Source organism: Lycorma delicatula, chromosome 6 (genome assembly GCF_047948215.1).
Source record: "Lycorma delicatula isolate Av1 chromosome 6, ASM4794821v1, whole genome shotgun sequence".
In the NCBI taxonomy this organism is placed as follows: domain Eukaryota; kingdom Metazoa; phylum Arthropoda; class Insecta; order Hemiptera; family Fulgoridae; genus Lycorma; species Lycorma delicatula.
The window spans coordinates 52,632,328-52,651,762 of record NC_134460.1 but is presented as its reverse complement, the minus strand read 5'-3'; the positions used below and the strand labels follow the sequence as shown (position 1 = coordinate 52,651,762).

The 19,435-nt window shown below is 30.0% G+C and overlaps 1 protein-coding gene and 4 non-coding genes across 5 annotated transcripts in view; 4 read left to right on the top strand and 1 right to left on the bottom strand.

Annotated features, from left to right (window-relative positions):
- Window positions 1-19,435, bottom strand: part of LOC142326860 (roundabout homolog 2-like) — a 1,022,566-nt gene that overhangs the window by 866,004 nt on the left and 137,127 nt on the right. The gene's annotated exons all lie outside the window — the stretch shown is intronic.
- Window positions 6,029-6,102, top strand: TRNAN-GUU (transfer RNA asparagine (anticodon GUU)). Its single transcript has one exon. It is a non-coding gene; the product is annotated as a tRNA-Asn (tRNA).
- TRNAN-GUU (transfer RNA asparagine (anticodon GUU)) lies at window positions 6,192-6,265 on the top strand. The gene has a single exon. It is a non-coding gene; the product is annotated as a tRNA-Asn (tRNA).
- Window positions 6,355-6,428, top strand: TRNAN-GUU (transfer RNA asparagine (anticodon GUU)). The gene has a single exon. It is a non-coding gene; the product is annotated as a tRNA-Asn (tRNA).
- On the top strand, window positions 6,681-6,754 carry TRNAN-GUU (transfer RNA asparagine (anticodon GUU)). The gene has a single exon. It is a non-coding gene; the product is annotated as a tRNA-Asn (tRNA).

Sequence of the window (19,435 nt, the reverse complement as noted above, 5' to 3'; positions counted from 1 at the left end):
AACATTTATATATATATATATATATATATATATATATATATATATATATATATATATATATATAAAACAAGAAAACAATTTTAAAAGCAGCTTGTAAACTCTTAAAATAATGTAACTATGTGCTTCCTACACACAATCCGGTAGACAACATAACTCATTTAACAACGGTAAGTACATGTCATAAGTATTTATATATCTATTTCCATATTTACGCACTGAATTTAAAAAAAAAAGAAAAAAACAAAATGTTAGGCAATAAAGAAATGTTATTTATAACCCGTTGAAAACAGCTATGCAAATGAGAAAGCAATCTGCAACGAGTACACATGCTGGTATGAGTAATACTATAGTAGGAATTTAGTAGTTTTAGAAGAGTATTATACCAGACTGTCTCCTTTACTATCATACACTTTGTTCTCGTAAATCTGTTTTTTTTTTTTTTTAAGAAAAATAAATAAGTTATAGAAAAAGAGATAAACGCAGAGAACAGACTTCAAAAGAAACATACGGATTATAAATAAATCAGTGTTGACAGCTTCTTAAAAAAATATATAAGGCTGCCACCTACGAACTAACGATCAATTTCAAAAGTAATTATTATAATGAAATATTACTTTCAAAAAATTGTTACAAGTCAAAATATAAAGTGTACTATAACTAAATTCGCAAATTCATAAATAAACGTGTGTGTAATTAAAGATACAGGAACGAATGGATTACGTAAAGAAAGAAATAATAAAACAATTCGATAAAATAATAAATCAAGGATTACGAAACGAAACTGAAAACCCCCTTATTGAACATATTAAAAAAGGAATTAAGTAAAAGAATAGATAAAAAATTTAAAAATGCGAAGTTTTCATCTTCAGTGAGGGAAATGGGACGAACGATTTATAGATCAATTGGGTACTTAAACAAACCACCAATAATACTGAGAATGGTTTTGCATTTTTCTAAAAGAAGATTATTCTAACGCAGTATTACAGATAATAGAATAGATCAGAAATGCGGTGTTTTTTATACTGGGTAAAAGTACTACTAAAACTTCCAAGGAATTGTGGGGAAGGTTATTAGCCACAACCTTAAAACACTCATTTAGGGTTATGTTTCAATTTCTTTTGCGGTCCTTTATGAGAAAACCATTCCGGTATTATTATCATCCACCCTATCATTACCTTATATCCTTTCTCCCCTACGGTGATCTCTTTGTTTAGATTGGTTTAACGCAAATTACATATCAGATAAAGATGTGGTAAAATTATTGCAAGTAAAATTATTACGTATTTGAATATTTTGGTAACCATTCTGCATACAGACAATGGCCCCCTAGGTCTCTTACTGGATATCGATTCCGTCCCAGGTTAGAAAGGTTTCCAATCTATTTTGACAAATAGAAAAATTATTCCTCCGGTCAAAAGCCGAAGCGCTAACCGTTTGCGCCACGGATACTTATTTTACCGTATAAATTATATTTTGTTTCAGCATTTTCAATTACTTTTAAAGACAAAAATATATTGTAAACGAATACAAAAATATATCGTCCCCGGGTGGGCTTGAACCACCAACCTTTCGGTTAACAGCCGAACGCGCTAACCGTTTGCGCCACGGAGACTTGTTTTATCGTATAAATTATAGTTTATTTCAGCATTTTCAATTACTTTTAAAGACAAAAATATATTGTAAACGAATACAAAAATATATCGTCCCCGGGTGGGCTTGAACCACCAACCTTTCGGTTAACAGCCGAACGCGCTAACCGTTTGCGCCACGGAGACTTGTTTTATCGTATAAATTATAGTTTATTTCAGCATTTTCAATTACTTTTAAAGACAAAAATATATTGTAAACGAATACAAAAATATATCGTCCCCGGGTGGGCTTGAACCACCAACCTTTCGGTTAACAGCCGAACGCGCTAACCGTTTGCGCCACGGAGACTTGTTTTATCGTATAAATTATAGTTTATTTCAGCATTTTCAATTACTTTTAAAGACAAAAATATATTGTAAACGAATACAAAAATATATCGTCCCCGGGTGGGCTTGAACCACCAACCTTTCGGTTAACAGCCGAACGCGCTAACCGCCTGTGGCACGGAAAACTATACGTAACAAATAAATTGATTAATACTAATTAATAATTTAAAATTAAAATTAAAAATAATTTAATTTTACAATTAATTAAATGACAATTTTTTTCCTAACGTGCACGTCGAACAAGAAGCATCCCTTCCCAACGGCCCAATGAGATGATGATAATATGTATGACTTGTAAGCGAGTTGTTGTCTTCTACAGACTCAGGCCAACCACTCCTGAGACGTACGGTTAATTGAACCCCATCCACCAAAGTACACTGGTATTCAATGTTAGCTTTCAAATTCGTACAAAAGCAACTAACGTTTATTCGTTTGTACTTCAGAACCTTCGACTTTGAAAATCAGCTGTTAAACAACTGATTTACGACTAGTTAATCACCAGGCCAGCCCGAAATACTATTATTAAATTATATTAAAATGAAGCGATATTAATTATACAGTTAATCTGCTGTAAGATTACAATAAATTATTTCCTGTTATAAGAAATAAATGATTCCTTAAAACCCTATAAATACAACCAGCCTTTCTTTTTTTTTTATTTTATTTTTAAAATAATCTTATATTTTAAAAATTATCTTTATATTTTATTTAATCTTAATTTTGTATGGCTATATTTTATCTAATTTTATAATATTATTAATTTAAAAATTACGATTTAAGCACAAAGCTTATTGATATCCTATACTGACTTCATTCTATTTCCAATGTTTTAGAAAAGATAAAATTTTTAAGCCTTTTTCTAATGTAACGAAAGCAATTTTTTATATTTATGTAAGAAACCGTTCGATTGTACTTATTAACAATACCTATTTATCATATAAAACATCATAACATAATTACAATTATATTATACGATTTATTTTTTATTCTTCAAAAATTTGAATCGTGTTATACAGAAGATTGAATTAGTATTATTTTTTTTAAATTAGTGCATCCCCTCCCTTGCTTGAAGGTGTAATAATGTATGTTTGAAAGGAAATATTTATGCGATAACAAGGAGAAGGCAATTTGACGTTTAGCGAGCCAATAGACTCAAAAAATCCCTTAGAAAGACATTAGTAATCTTAAAGATATATTATTGTAGACCCGATATCTTAAAAAATTAACAAAAAGTTAATACTAGAGTACGCATGTAAAGTTACAATGTACAATAACAACACCTTAAGATATAGACATTATATGTTTAAATTATGTGGACACGTTCTATAAAAAAATGTACAATTTTGGGTAGTACAAAGTTAATGAGGTATCATTTGGTGAACAATCATACGTACATTACCATAGTAACAGTACTGTAGAATTAAAACTGAATATGTAATAATCCCACGTTTATTATTGTACAAAATGAAGGCGTGACGTGGTTAATTGTAGTATGAACTATACAACGTTTTCTGTCATAACTAACACTAGGTTTAACGCGACTTGAAGCCCAAAATATAATAATTACTGAAACCATTATACCATCGTACTCATCAAGAAAGTTATGATGACAGCTTGTAATACGAGTAAATAGAATTTTAACCCGCCCACAAAACGTTTTTATTCATTTAGTTCTTTAAAGTAGTTAATAAAAAATTAACAATTAATTACGAACAGCTTTTGTTTTTAATAATTATACATTCTTTGTCCTCTACGAGTGTAAAATGTCCTCGTAAATTAAAATTTAATAGATAGGCTACCCTTTATCAAAATTTATCGATGAAAATCGCAGAATTTTTCAAGAAGATCCCAAAATTATTCGTAATCAATCTTATTATACAAAAGGAAAGTTCTACATGTACATAATTTAAAAACAAATATGTAAAAATGTATTATTTGAACAAGTTAAAATAATCTTTTTTGAGTTAAAACATCCTGTTAACATTATTTTCATCACATAAATCCTTATTAATTCCTAATAAAATATCACAATAAAGGATATCTAAAGTTTCAAAATAATACAATAATCATATGAAAAGGCAACAAGGATACTCATTGAAAACAGATCTTAGTTATAAATCGTTTTATCGGTCTTGATATAAACAAACATAACGGTTTTAAAAAATAAATGTTAATTACGCTAATCCAGTCCGAAATGACGACTACTGAAACTTCAGCAGTGTCCAAAACACTTTCAGCATGCGAAATATGAAAAAGTTATTTTGCATCAACTGTAAAATATTTTTTCACCATTTTTTGTTGGGGAAGTGTTATACAATCCAAGTAATATTAATATTTTTATTTCGAATCGGAGATAGGAAATAAAAAATGGAGGTTATTATTTATATAGCCGTCAGATGGTGATGGAGGCACGACTAGTCCTCACGTCTAGTCCCAACCAAGGACCAGATGTACCCCTTAGGAATACAATGAGTAGGAAACTAAAAATTAAAGAGAAGTAAATTTGAGAATGAAGGTGGTCTTCTATGAAAAAAATAAAATATTCAATTTCAAATTATTACAGTATGAAATTTCTTTACGAAATTCAAACATAAAATCTAATATTATTAATAAGTTATTATGAAGTTGAATTTAATTAAAAATTATACAATTTTACACAAGTATAATATAAGGATTAATGTCATTTTGAACCACTCTTCGTTTTCAAGATTCTTTTTGTAGATCATACGTTATTTATTTCGATTTTAATATAATAATACTAATCATCTTCTTTCCCATCCCATTCAATTCTCAAAACAAAGGATGGTGCGTGGGTTTGTTTGTTTGTTGCATGTGCTCACGTTTTTAATTTATCTGCTACTGGGGGAAATCGGACCAATGGTGGCGCGCCGGGCGATTGATTCGTTCGAATCATTTATATTTATTTATATAATTTATACTTGATACGAACGATTTATCTAAAATTATATTTAAGTTTTGGGGATAAAAAAAAGAAAACATTGTAGTAAGCTGTTAGAAACAGCTAAAAATGATCGGGATTTTTAAGTTCTTCGTTGTAAAACTTTTGGTTGCTGTTAGTACCTGGCAACCTGTTAGTAACAGCAATCAAAAGGGTTGCTGTTAGTAAATTCATGAACGTCATTAAGTTCAAGTGGCAAAAACATTTAACAAAATAACGTGTAACGAAACACAAACCAACCATGAGGCCCGCTGCAAAAATGTAACGGCGAGCCTCAGTCCCGCCTTTTTCTTAAATAACGTAATAAATTAATTTGAAATTAAAGTACAATAAAAGTTATTTAATTTATAATCCGATTTGAAAAATAAACCAAATTATGAATTTAACGATATATTTCTCCAAAGAAAAAATTAATTTTATTCATGCTGTAAGTTTAATTTCTAAACTTACAGCATGAGTAAAATTAATAATACCTTCTAAACAAAGTTTGTGGCCCATAACAAATCTAATAAAATTTAAGTAAAACTATTTGAGTGCAAAAAAAATACTAACGTCAATTTAATTTTTCTTCACATGGACTTCGTTAATTGAAATAAAAATCATTCCATCACCTATTTACCTAGTAAACAAGAGAAAAAATATGATTTTATACCCCATAAAAAAGTAAACAAACGAAGGAACGAAAAATATTATAAAAAATGATTAATGTTAGGTAAAAAATTAGTTACATAAAGTCAATAAAAAATACTAGAAAATGTAAGCAAGTCTACAACTGATGACAAAGGACGATAACCAACAATAACTGACAAAACACTAATATAACAACAAATCGGAACAAATTCTTAAGAAACCTAAATAAAAAAAGATTCGAATAAACAGGTCTCTTAAGAAATTCTGTTAAAAAAATTAATCTCCAAAAAAAAAACCAACAAAAATAAAATAAGGTTAGAAGTAATGGAAATCTAATAGGTAAAGGCAGCAATTTTTAACGTAGAAAAAAGGAAGTCATTCAATAAAAGTAATAATTTAAATAGTTTTGACTTTTAACGTATTCGAAATACTGAAATAAACCATAATTTATACGATAAAACAAGTCTCCGTGGCGCAAACGGTTAGCGCGTTCGGCTGTTAACCGAAAGGTTGGTGGTTCAAGCCCACCCGGGGACGATATATTTTTGTATTCGATTACAATATAGTTTTGTCTTTAAAAGTAATTCAAAATACTGAAATAAACTATAATTTATACGATAAAACAAGTCTCCGTGGCGCAAACGGTTAGCGCGTTCGGCTGTTAACCGAAAGGTTGGTGGTTCAAGCCCACCCGGGGACGATATATTTTTGTATTCGATTACAATATAGTTTTGTCTTTAAAAGTAATTCAAAATACTGAAATAAACTATAATTTATACGATAAAACAAGTCTCCGTGGCGCAAACGGTTAGCGCGTTCGGCTGTTAACCGAAAGGTTGGTGGTTCAAGCCCACCCGGGGACGATATATTTTTGTATTCGATTACAATATAGTTTTGTCTTTAAAAGTAATTCAAAATACTGAAATAAACTATAATTTATACGATAAAACAAGTCTCCGTGGCCCAAACGGTTAGCGCGTTCGGCTGTTAACCGAAAGGTTGGTGGTTCAAGCCCACCCGGGGACGATATATTTTTGTATTCGATTACAATATAGTTTTGTCTTTAAAAGTAATTCAAAATACTGAAATAAACTATAATTTATACGATAAAACAAGTCTCCGTGGCGCAAACGGTTAGCGCGTTCGGCTGTTAACCGAAAGGTTGGTGGTTCAAGCCCACCCGGGGACGATATATTTTTGTATTCGTTTACAATATAGTTTTGTCTTTAAAAGTAATTCAAAATACTGAAATAAACTATAATTTATAAGATAAAACAAGTCTCCGTGGTTCAAACGGTAGCGCGTTCGGCTGTTAACCCGAAAGTTGGTGGTTCAAGCCTATTATCCTTTTTTACTACAATACAATATAATTGACACGATTAGATACATCTTCCAGGCGATTATTTTTTTTTTTACGTTTATTGTATTAACAATATCATTTTAAAATTATTACTACGGATAAGATTATATCGAAATAAAATGGGAAAACCAATAAATAAAAGCATGTTATTTTTATAATGACAATTTTAATTACTGAGAAACGCAGGATGTAGACTGAAATCATTGTTTGCTTGGACAGAGGAAATAGGTAAATTTTTGATGAAAATTATAAAATGATAAATAGACATTGGTAGTAACAATGAATAACTGAAACAGAACTGGAAATTTAAAAATATTTTTGAATGTTTTACGTATTAAAATGGGGCTTGGTAAAAATATTTGATGATGAAAAGATACCTCAAAAAATAAATATTGCAATCTTAGCACAATATAATTTTACAGATTAGGAGAAGGAATTGATAACAACTTTAAAACGATAATGATAACGAAGTATGAACGAAATGTGAACTGACAATTTTTCCCAGATAATATTTTGAACTTGGTTATTAGTTTTTTTTTTCATGGGCAATTAAAGGAAGAGGTTGTAAAATGGAAGCGGCTAAGCTGAAGATTTTAAAATGTATAGTTATAAATATGAGGTGAACTCAAGAGGAATGATACAATAAGAGACGACAAATGATTTTACAGCTTTACATGAAAAAATTGAACAGGAAGAATAAGTTAGTTTAAATACTTACACCGAGCATCCCAAGCGAAAGAGTAACAAAAGAAATCTTTAATTTGCTTAATGTAGGAAAAAATAAAGGAAAACCACGAAAGATGGATGGGAATTAAAAGGTTAGAGGTTTAAGCCCACTCTCGGACGATATATTTTGCAGTTTTTTTTTTGCAAATACTTCTTTCTCTCTTTGGAATTCTAAAAAAAATTCGATGATGAAAAAACAGTTAAAAAAAATACAAATTCTTTCTTTGGTAAGAAAGATTTGAAAGAAATTAAGCGAAAGTTGGTAGTTTATTGATTCACTGACCATTAAATACAAGTAGGATAATATTTTAGATTAGTTTTAAATTCGTCTTAGTCTCCAACTTTTCCAGAACGATGGATACTTTCCTGCTGGTGGTTTTATTACGAATAAAAAATATACTAAAAAAAAAAATACAGCAAAATTTTAAGATAAAGTTAGCGATGCAGAAAATAGCCTTCCTAAGAAGACAAAACGAGAGGAATACCTCATGGGGATCTCTTTTGAGTAAAAAAAAAAAAAAAAGATGTGGACAATTTCCAGAGAGAAATGTATATCTCTAATCCCTACTCTATAGCGAATCGAGATAGAGTTGGTCAACCCCTCAAACGGTTGCCAAGTTCTTCCCCTTAGGGCAGTTGTGGTAGTAAGATCTACTCGGTTACAAACGAGTCCGACAAAGTACAACAAAAACACATACATTTCCTGTATAGCTAACTCCATCTTTATGAAATTCCACTTATGGAACTTTTCTAATGGAACAATAAAACACACTTAAAGCATTATTCATATAACAAACTTCTTTTATAATGGATAACAGAAATACAACACCAAATTGTATTTTCTACTTCTCATTCTTCTTCTTCTTCTTTATCCTTTTCTTATTACTATTTTTATGACATGTTTTTCAACTTCAGGAAATTATACGGAATAAGGAAAATATTTGTATGGTATTTATATTATTAAAAGACAAGACAAGAAAAACAGAAAAATTTCTTTTTTTTTACAATACGTTCTTATGGCTGGTAACAGAAAATAAGTTACTTTTTATTATCTCATATATAAAGAAATATCGACGTGATTAAAAAAAAAAGAAGTTAAATACATTTTAAAAAGATTTCGGGTATAAATTAAAGTTCTAGGAAAAATATTACCGATATGTACTTGTTTAAAACCGATTTTTACTTCCGGTACAACAAAATACATTCTACCCAGAATGAAAGATAAAGCCTGAATTTATTAGAACAGGTAGTACATTATCAGACCAAATTGTAAAAACCAGGCTAGTGTGCTGCGATGTTTGTCTACATTTGTTTTATTCAACTATCACATAGATTATCAAGAATACTTGTAATATTCCAGTAAAATTATACGATGATAGAATATACATTACATATATACATATCATTCTTTATGAAATCTGATATTTTTAGCTGGAACTTTACAATAGCGTTATTATTGATACAGTTTATTTTTAGGCGATCTATTTATAAATGTTATGTACTATCGATTATAACAAATATTAGAAATGTATTAATAAAGGGAAAAAGTTTCCCATTTTAAATCAATTTTTTAAAGTGGGTAAGCTTTAAGAATTATACCACAAAATGAATAATAAAAAAAATTCTATAATTTCATATAATATTTTATTACGTCAGTAAATATTGAAAGGTTTCTACTATGAAAATAGAGATTAAGCTCTTCTTTTTTCAATTTTTTTAAAAGAAATTCAACAAAATAGATAAAATGCCGTCATCTTTAAATCAATGTGAAGAAGAGAGAAATACTGAATTTTTTTCACCCGTCTTCCGTACTGGATATAAAAAAAAAACAAACAAAAAACAAAAAATCTAAGAATACATTTTTAGCACAATGGTTGCTTTCTAGGAGTACAGTCAAGTTCGAGTAGCATGTAGAGTAACCAGCATTAAGATATTAATAATATGGTTAAATAGAATTTTCCTACCTCACTTCCTTCATGCTCATATTTGAATAAAAAATCTGATGTGGACACCACATGACTTCCATGTGTATACTTACTGTGTAATTAAAAAATTTTATTTCACTAACTTCTGATATTTTTGTTTTATTATTATTATTATTATTGAATTATTTATTGTAAAACTTTTTTCACAATCAGTGGTTAATAATTATCAATAAAACAATATATTTAAATTAAAAAAAAGTTTAAAAAAAGAAGTCGGATTCGAACCGACGTGCAAGATCCAAATATTTCATTAATTAAAATATTATTTGGCTATAACTCTGAAACTAATGAAAATAAGTACCACTTATGATATATCTTTGAAAAGCTCTCAATGAAGGCTTATTACTGCAGTTAAGAAAAAGTCCAAAATCCAGTTATTTGGGGTTTGGGCTTTTTTGGATACTTTTGGTTCAGTCGACTGCATTCAAAAGGGAAGGTGCACAACTAGATGTTACAACTGTCCTAAATTCAAAATTTCGACATTTTACGGCTAATCGTTTTTTGTTTATGCGAGATGCATACTACGTACCTATAGACGTCACGCCGAAACTAGTCAAAATGGATTCAGAGATGGTCAAAATGGATATTTCCGTTGAAATCTGAAAACCGAAAATTTTCGCGATCACTAAACTTCCTTTACTTCGTACAAGGAAGTGAAAAAAATGGATTAACAGTCAATCTCTTTCTCTGAAACTCCGAATGTGTAATAAAAGAAAATACCCTTACATAAATATTTATAATTGAAGATAAATAAAATACAACAATTTTTTAAAATTAATTATTATAATGATTGTTGAAAATTCTTGTTTACGACTAAAAACGTAATTCATATTACTCCGTGCTGCATTAATCTTCTTCGAATCTATCTTTAGCGTTATATATTTAATAAATAAATGAATAATAGATATAAATTTGTGTGGGTGTGTGTGCGCGCGAGGGGGATCAGTACGCACCTGTGTGAATTTCGGGTTGATGCGCGCGCGCGTATCGCTAACTTCATCTTAAGAATTTGTTTTGGAAACTGCACGTTCTACTACTTCAAAGATAGATGAAAAATACAGTATTTCGTATGAGAAAATATTAATAACATTATAAAGTTCCTCCAAAAAGCTTTTATAAAATGAATTAATTAAAATAATCCCTGAGCTTTAAAAAAAAAAAAAAACTATAATTATTAAGTGTAAAAGAGGTATAAACCAACGGTTGGTCTTTTTAATGATTATTTGTATGATGTTTTGGATAAAATTTCTGCCAAATAATCTCCCATGTAAGTTCGCGGTTTTTTTCCTAAACCTACCTTACACGGTCCAAATACAAATTATTTAAATCTCAAAATATTTTCTTTAGCTATATTTCTTTTTTATATTCTCATACAATTTCAAATCCGATCCAAATTTAAAATTTTATAAAACCACATTTACTTTTAACATTTTTTTGTAATACTAAATTTTAAACTCTGAACTAATTGCAATTTCTGACCTTCCAACTTTTCATGTATTAACATAATAACTATCAGAGGGATATATTGTCCCTTACAACGTATGTTCCATATATTCTTTTTGGTGGGACATATAATCTTTTTTTTTTCTTGTTTTAACCTCCGGAACCAACGTATGATATTACTTCAGAGGATGAATGAGGATGATATGTATGAATATAAATGAAGTGTAGTTTTGCACAGTCTCAGGCCGACCATTCCTGAGATTTTTGGTTAATTGAAACCCAACCATCAAAGAACACCGGTATCCACGTAGTATTCAAATACGTATAAAAGTAACTCTCTTTACTAGGATTTCAACCTTAAACACTCGATTTCAAAATTAGCTGATCTGCAATGACGAGTTCACCATTAAACCAACCCGGTGGATTGGTGGGACATATAGTCTAACTAACAAATACAACATTTGTTCCTTGTGATTGGTATCAAGTTACTAAGTTTCCCCAAAGGTAAATTGCTCCAAAAAATAAAAAAATTAAAAATAATAAATAAGTTAAAAATATTTCAAAGGGCAAGAATTTTTAAAAAAATCCGAAATATTTCATACAAATATTTTTACAAACTTACAACAGAACTAGGATAAAGGATTTGTAAACATATACGTACATGACTTACTGATCCTCAATCGAGAACAAAATATTATGGATAAATATATAACAAAATATATGGAAGGAAATACGAAAAATTTTTATTTATAAAAGAATCTCCGATCTCCGTAGCAGAGTAGTAGCGTCTCTGCCTTTTATCCGGAGGTCCCGGGTTCGAATCCCGGTCAGGCAAAGCATTTTTTATACGCTACAAATTTCCATTTCCATATCCCACACACAAGCTTCAACCTTATGTGGCGATATCATCAAGAAAAAAAAGTAATTTAAAAGATTTACAAGGAAATAGATTACGTTAACAATCTTATTTTATATATATATATATATATATTTTACGGTTTTTTTTCTTATGAAGTTTATAAATGAATGATCAAAATAAGAGAAGAATTCACGAAATTTAAAAATGGTAATTAAAATTCTCATATACATTTAAATACACGTATATCTAAAAATGAATAGCAATCTAGTTCTTTTTATAATTACTCAATCAGTAAATTGAATTAAAAATTAATTATGATTACAAATAAAAAGATCATAACTAATTAATAAAAAAACATATAAGTAAATACAGTTTCAAACAAAGAGTTGCAAAGAATATTAATTAATTTTTATTTATGTCAGATTTATAAGAAACATAGAGTATTATATCAGTCGAATGACGTAAAGAGTTTTTATATATATATATATATAAAAGGAGAAATCACTTCAATAGCCGAGTAATGTGCCATTGAGATCTGAGCAGTAAACAAACAAAAAGTGGACTTGTCAATTAGTGTGAACAAGACGGAAGAGCTGAAAGAAATAGGGGGAAGACGATAAGGAAGGAGAAGGAGGTTAAAGAAGAAGTAGGAGAGGGGACGCGGCCAATTAGAAGGAATATTCTTCCACAGAAGTTAATGAAGGAAGAGTGAGCAAAAACCAAACAAGAGTTTTAAAACGAGAAAGAGAATTTCATTCAGCGAAAGTCTAGATTATTTCTTTAAACGATTATAGTAGCGAAATAATGATATCTTAACCAAATTACGTAGTAAATATTTTGTATTTATTACGCCTTAAGCAATCTTATTCAGATAAACTTTAAAATACAATTAATAATAAAATTTCATATACTGAAAAAAAAATCCTCTAAAATGAATATAAATACAAATATATACTCTCTTCTAAATAATAAAACTCTACAATGGTAAAATATTTTACTAAATATAAGAATAATTAATTAAAACAAAATTAAAAATCTACGTAAAAGACATAAAGGGATTTAATTAACAATAGATTTTCTACAAAGAAACAAAATTAGAAAAAAATATAATACCGAAAGAAAAACTATATAATACTTTAAAAAACTCAGCATAATTAACAAAAGCTAGTGGAAAAATACGATACAAAAATCTTTGTAACAAAAAGACTGACATCATTTCAATTATTGATGGTAACATTATCAAAGTTTTCTAATAATAATTTTCAATTTTTAATAACTTAGGAAAATTTTTGGACTTTAAAAAAGGTTATAAAAATATTACTTCCTCATTATTTCACCGTTGCTATAGAAACGGTAACTTATAAAAAAAATAAAGGCTTAAATATGATTGAACAACTGTAAGCCGTAAGAAAAAAAATATATTTTACCCTCATAATCGTACTTCACATCTTGTCTGCTACATAATTTCCTAGCCACATAGATTTTGTATTTTTCATTATGATAATTTATTTTTTGTATACATAATTTAATTATTAAATATTTATTTTTGTATCGCATCAGAGACAACTGCCCAATTATTATGATACATGTTTTCATTTATTTTTATGAGATAAAAGACAAACTAGAATTCGAATTGATTGAATCACATGAAAATATAATGTAAACTGGTACGAAATTATTGATCGAAATATTAATTTAATTAAAATATTAGAGTTTGATATTTCAAGTTGATACAGCGAAAAAATATTCCAAACCTAAAAGAAATATATATATATGAACGAACAGTCAACTAATAAACGTACTGCGCGCGCTACCAAGAAAGTAACAACTGATCATAATTTTTTTAGGTAAATTTCATAAAAAAGCTACTTATTTTAATGGGTATCATGATTCCACTTCAGGAGAATTTCGACATATCTTCGTATTTCACATCCATCATACCCCAAAACCACCGTCAGCTCAAAAGTTTATAAGTACATATATATTTCACTTTCTTGTGGACATGTTAACTGCCATAATTTTGCGCCAATCATTTTCAAATTGTTCCTTAAAAATAACTCTTCTCAAAACCCTTGTCGAGTTTTTTAACGGCCAAAATCGGACCATGGGGGTGGAAATGGGGGGCTTTTTAGAAAAACCAAAATATCGCTATAATTTGCCTATTAAGTAAAATATCAAACTCCATTAAAGTTCCTACTATCTTTGGATAAAGTCCTAAAACTTATCTAAGTCTTTTGATATCACCAACCACTGGCCTAGTGGGCGAAAGAAGTGGGGTTTCGAAGACAAAAAAACATACCTAGCTTAATAAGCACAGTATCGAATAGGTTTAAAGTGGTCGTTAGTCCTCTAACACTACCTAAAACTTTTGTCTCAATTTTTGATATGACCAACCCTTACGGCAAAGGTTGACCAAAATGTTGCTGGAATTGCAAGAAGATGGGTATGCTAAACATATGCTATGTTTAGCATACTTGTAGTGTGCTAAACATGGGAAACGTTTTTTCACATGCAACCATTGTCATATTAAGTAAATTTGAAATTTTTCTTAACTTAAAGGTAGAAATATTTTTTATCTCCTACTTTTTTTTCCTACATCTCCGAGCCGGACATCCAATTAAGTATACTCGGCTCGGAGACGTGTCCTTTCCGGATCTTTTAATTACCTGCCTCTAATCTCCGACGGAAGAAACCAGGCCCGGCTATGCCGTTACAACCCCCCCCCCCCACAACCGGTGACCGGGTCTCGGTCTTTCCTTTTGCCAGCCTCAAACCGACGGCGCAGGAGCCGAAGCGTATCTGAGAACCCACACCGCCGGCCAGGTCTTTTCATTAATCCACACCTAACGGACCTCAGAAGTCCCCGCTCCATCACGGGAACCCACACACCAGGGCATGTGAGCCCTCAGGAACGGGGCTGTCCGCCCTGCCCTGATATAAACTAAAACCCCTAGTATCCCAGTCGTCTTGCATCATCTTCTTTTATTCTGAGGACTGCTCTTGCAAATATTGCAAAATTATGCCAGTGTCTGGACATAGCCAAGAGCCACTCCGAGAGCTGCTCCGGTCGGGTATGCATCAGTCCTATATTTATACGATGTTTCTCCCATCGTCTGCACACGAAAATAGTGTGTTCGGCATCGTAAACCGCATCGCAATAACAGCAAATGGGTGACTCTCTCCTGTCAAACCTATGCAGGTATTGTTCAAACGCACCATGTCCCGACATGAGTTGCGTTGTGTGGTAATCTAATTCGCCATGAGAGCGATCTAGCCAAGTATCCAGGTCAGGGATAATTCTTCTGGTCCATGCGGCCACTGCTGAACCCGTCTATGCCACCTTCCACTGTTTCCGTATTATAGAATTCGTCTCATCTTTGGCTACACCGGACGCCCTTAGTTTTCGTCCTTTAATCTGCAATTCTATCAGGGTCACCGAAGAAAGCACGCATAGTGCGTCATACGATAAAGTTTGGTACCCCGAAACTACGCCCAGTAGCGACTTCCTGTGAGTACTAGTTAATTTGCTTCTGTTGCGCTTGACATTAACCGCATCGCACCATATCGGGGTGGCATACAACAGAGACGACGTTATCAGCGAGGTGTTTAGCTCCTACTTAGGAGCTGTGAAATCTACCTCCGCCTTCAGGCGTGTCGAAAGGGAGTCTTATCACTTACCATGTATATATAAGGTCATTTATACAGAGTAGTAAAGTTTTAAAACTAATAAGACGATCGGCATGAAACTGACAACAAAAATTAAAATTCTAATAGTAACAAGATTTTGTAGGCTTTTAAAAAGGTGGCTGAAATTAATAGGTCACTGTGTACGCCATTAATGAAAAGAATGAAAGAAATGTATGAAAAATGGGGTATAATATTTCGGAAAGTTAAAATGTAATATATCTTTCATAAAATCATCCACCAATTTCAGCTAAAAGATTTATGTTTGATGGATAAGGAATGCGTTAACAAATGAAGAATGTAATTTATAATTTTTTGCGCACTCTAGAATTGTTAACTCGATTTGATTATTGTTGCCATGGTGGTATCATATACCAGAGTTTCTCAACCTGGCGGTCGCGGTGATATGTAAGGGTGTCGCGAAATTAGCCTACAACTTAACACATAAACAATAATGAAATCAATTTATGAGAAAAATCATTTAATATTAATATTTTACTTACATTTATTAGTGCACATGTAAAGAAAATAAATTAATTAGATAGTGCCGTTTTTATTCACCTACGAGTTTCTCCATACGTGGATCTATGTTAAACCCACAAAAGTAAACTGTTTTCAAATGATAAAAGACGATTCCTATATTTTATTTTTTAGCGCAACCATTGACAACAAACCCTTTTCACAGAGCTAAGACGTGGCGAAAGGGATTAATATTTTCAATGCTTCTGTAACTAAATTTTTATATTAACTTCGACTATCAAGCCAAAACATATCGAAATCTTCAAACGTGGGTGTAGTTGGGACGTTTTATCGGCAGACATTTCGATGAGCTGGTGGTGAATCTCAACCGGTAACTTAGCAGCTAGCTGCAACAAAGTTTTCACTAAATGGATTCAGTACCCATCTCTTCCAGAAATAAATGTTTTATTTCTTTGGTTTCCTATAAATAGTACCTGAATTTTAGAAATGATTATTTAGAGAAACAGTGTAGGAATAAAACAAGTAGTATTAGTAAAAAAAAGGAACCCTTCACAATAGAAATCTTTACAACAATATAATGCTTTTACCTCCACTTACAAAACATACAAGGAAAATTTGTCTTATAGATAAATACACTTGTTGCTTAACTACTCTTCAATGACTGTAAATGGTTGTATTAAGTATACGAAGTAATCTCAAAAATTAAAAGATTAAGCACTGATAAATCAATTAAAATTTTACATTTTACTATTGTTGGAATTTAATTATTGAAACTCGATAAATAGCTTATCTATTATAAAATTACTTAACAATCTAGGGAGAATATTTTTATTGATATATTTAATATATCATCTCCAACTACCTAATTTATTTACCACACCCATTTTTTTTAACACTTCCTTGTAAAAAGTAAAGGAAGTATTGTGATCGCGAAAAATTTCGGTTTTCAGATTTTAACGGAAATATCCATTTTGACCATCCCTGAATCCATTTTGACTAGTTTTGGCGTGACGCCTATACGTACGTAGTATGTATCTCGCATAAATCAAAAACGATTAGCCGTAGAATGTCGAAATTTTGGATTTAGGACAGTCGTAACATCTAGTTTGCATCTCCCCTTTTGAATGCAGTCGACTGGACCAAAAGTATCCAAAAAAGCCCAAACTCCAAATAACTGGATTTTAGACATTTTCTTAACTGCAAGAATAAGGGTTTATTGAGAACTTTTCAACGATATCATAAGTGGTACTTATTTTCATTGGTTCCAAAGTTATAGCCAAATTAAATTTTAATTAATGAAATATTTTGATCTTACAAGGAGAAGGCAAATCGGTTCGAATCAGACTTCATTTCCTTTTTTTGTACTTTTTTTTTAATTTAAATTTATTGATTTATTATTAATAATTATTAACCTTTGATTGTAAAACAGTTTTACGATAAATAATAATTCAATAATAAAAAAAGAATATATGAAAAAATCTGAGAATTTATTAATGAAATCAAATTTTATGTTCTTTTCATTCTAAAAAAAGTGTATATGTAATTTAATATGTGTACAAAGAAGTTATGTGGTGTCCACATGATTTTTTTAAATTTTTTCTTTTTATTAGCGAAACATTTACAAAACCATAAAATGTATTACTATTAGCCTTTAGTTCATTAAATTATTCTTTGTTTTTTTTTTGTTAATAAACAGTGAAATTCGGGAAGTCGTATCAGTATTACTTAAAACTTTCTCAATTTCCGTTTTTTATTAAATAATACTGGCTACATAATCTAACGTTAGACACACATTCTTTAAAGAAATTCAGTTTTATATCTGAGGTAGTAGGTTACTGATGTTTGGTGGGGATACCGCTCATGATTTACTTTTAGTCATTCACGACTAGTTCATCTTTCAGATATACAACATTTTCAACACTTTCATCTTCTTCCATTGGTCACATATTCTGAATTGTTATTATATTAAGTTCGGAAAGTTTTTATTTACTTTTTATTGATTGTATTAAAATTAATTTTCTCAGAGTTAAATTCTTTACAAGGTTTGTTACTAAATCTTTGGTATTTATTAATCATTTAACAAAGTTATTCTACTCCAAACCTAAAAAAGCTTGTTTTCGACACCGAATTTTGTGTTTTACGTCGGATATCTTAAAAACTACTGGAGTTAAAGTTTTGGGACCAATTTTATACTAGTTGCCAGCTCAAATTACATAAGAAACCATCAACTTTACTTCTTAATTTGGGTTTAAAAATAATTACAGTAGGGCTTCCTTTTATTAGAAGAGCTGAAATCCTGGCGAAATTTTCGCTAGCCGTAACTCGAAAACAGAGCGTTTATAAACCTACATTTATATGAACTTTTTTCATTATTTTTATTACTAGAAAATGTCCTGAACATTTCTCAGAATATATATATACAGGGTAGGGTGATTCAGGAGAATAGGGCAATACTTTGACAACTCATTCTAGAGGCTAAAAATAAGAAAACTGTTTATATAAACATAGGTCTGAAAACGCTTCGTTAGCGAGTTATAGAGGGTGAAAGATTTCGCCCGAGTTTCAGTTCCTCCGGTTAAATTAAGACCGGATAAAATAAGTTGTTTTAATATATATTCTGAGAAACGTTCAGTACATATATATATATGTATGTATATTCATTTTATTTTGGACGCAGCTTAAATTTAGGTATAAAGTAATACAAGGTTAATAAATTTTGGAGAACAGAATCGTACTTTCATATATCATGATAGCTCATCCACAGAGAAATCAAATGTTTAATTACACGTTTGATTAAAGCTCCAAAAAATGAAGTATAAAAAAAAATTGTAATTTTCCCACTTGTTTTTTTTTTTATGTATGCTCCTACATCCGCAACACTAATTCTATATGATAACAATGTAATGTTTTATTTTTATTACGTTATTTTAATAACTATGAAAAATTAATTATATATATATATATATATATATATATATATATATATATATATATATATAAATATGGTCTCATATCTAAAACAAACATTTAATTACAAAAAAAGACGAAATAATTTTGTTCAAAGAAACCGAATAATAATTATTTATATTACAACCATTAACTATTTCCTGTCATAAAAATAGCTTAAATAATAAAATCAACCATAAAATAAATTTTAATCTAAGAAATATTTATTAAGATCACATAATAAGCTGTACAATATTAGTTATAATTGCTGTAATAACATACTTTACACCATCGAGATAATACGGTACAGATAGTTATCGACACATTTTAATAGGTTTTTTTTTATTTCTAATCAATTAATTTTTTTCAAAACAAATGTAAAACTTA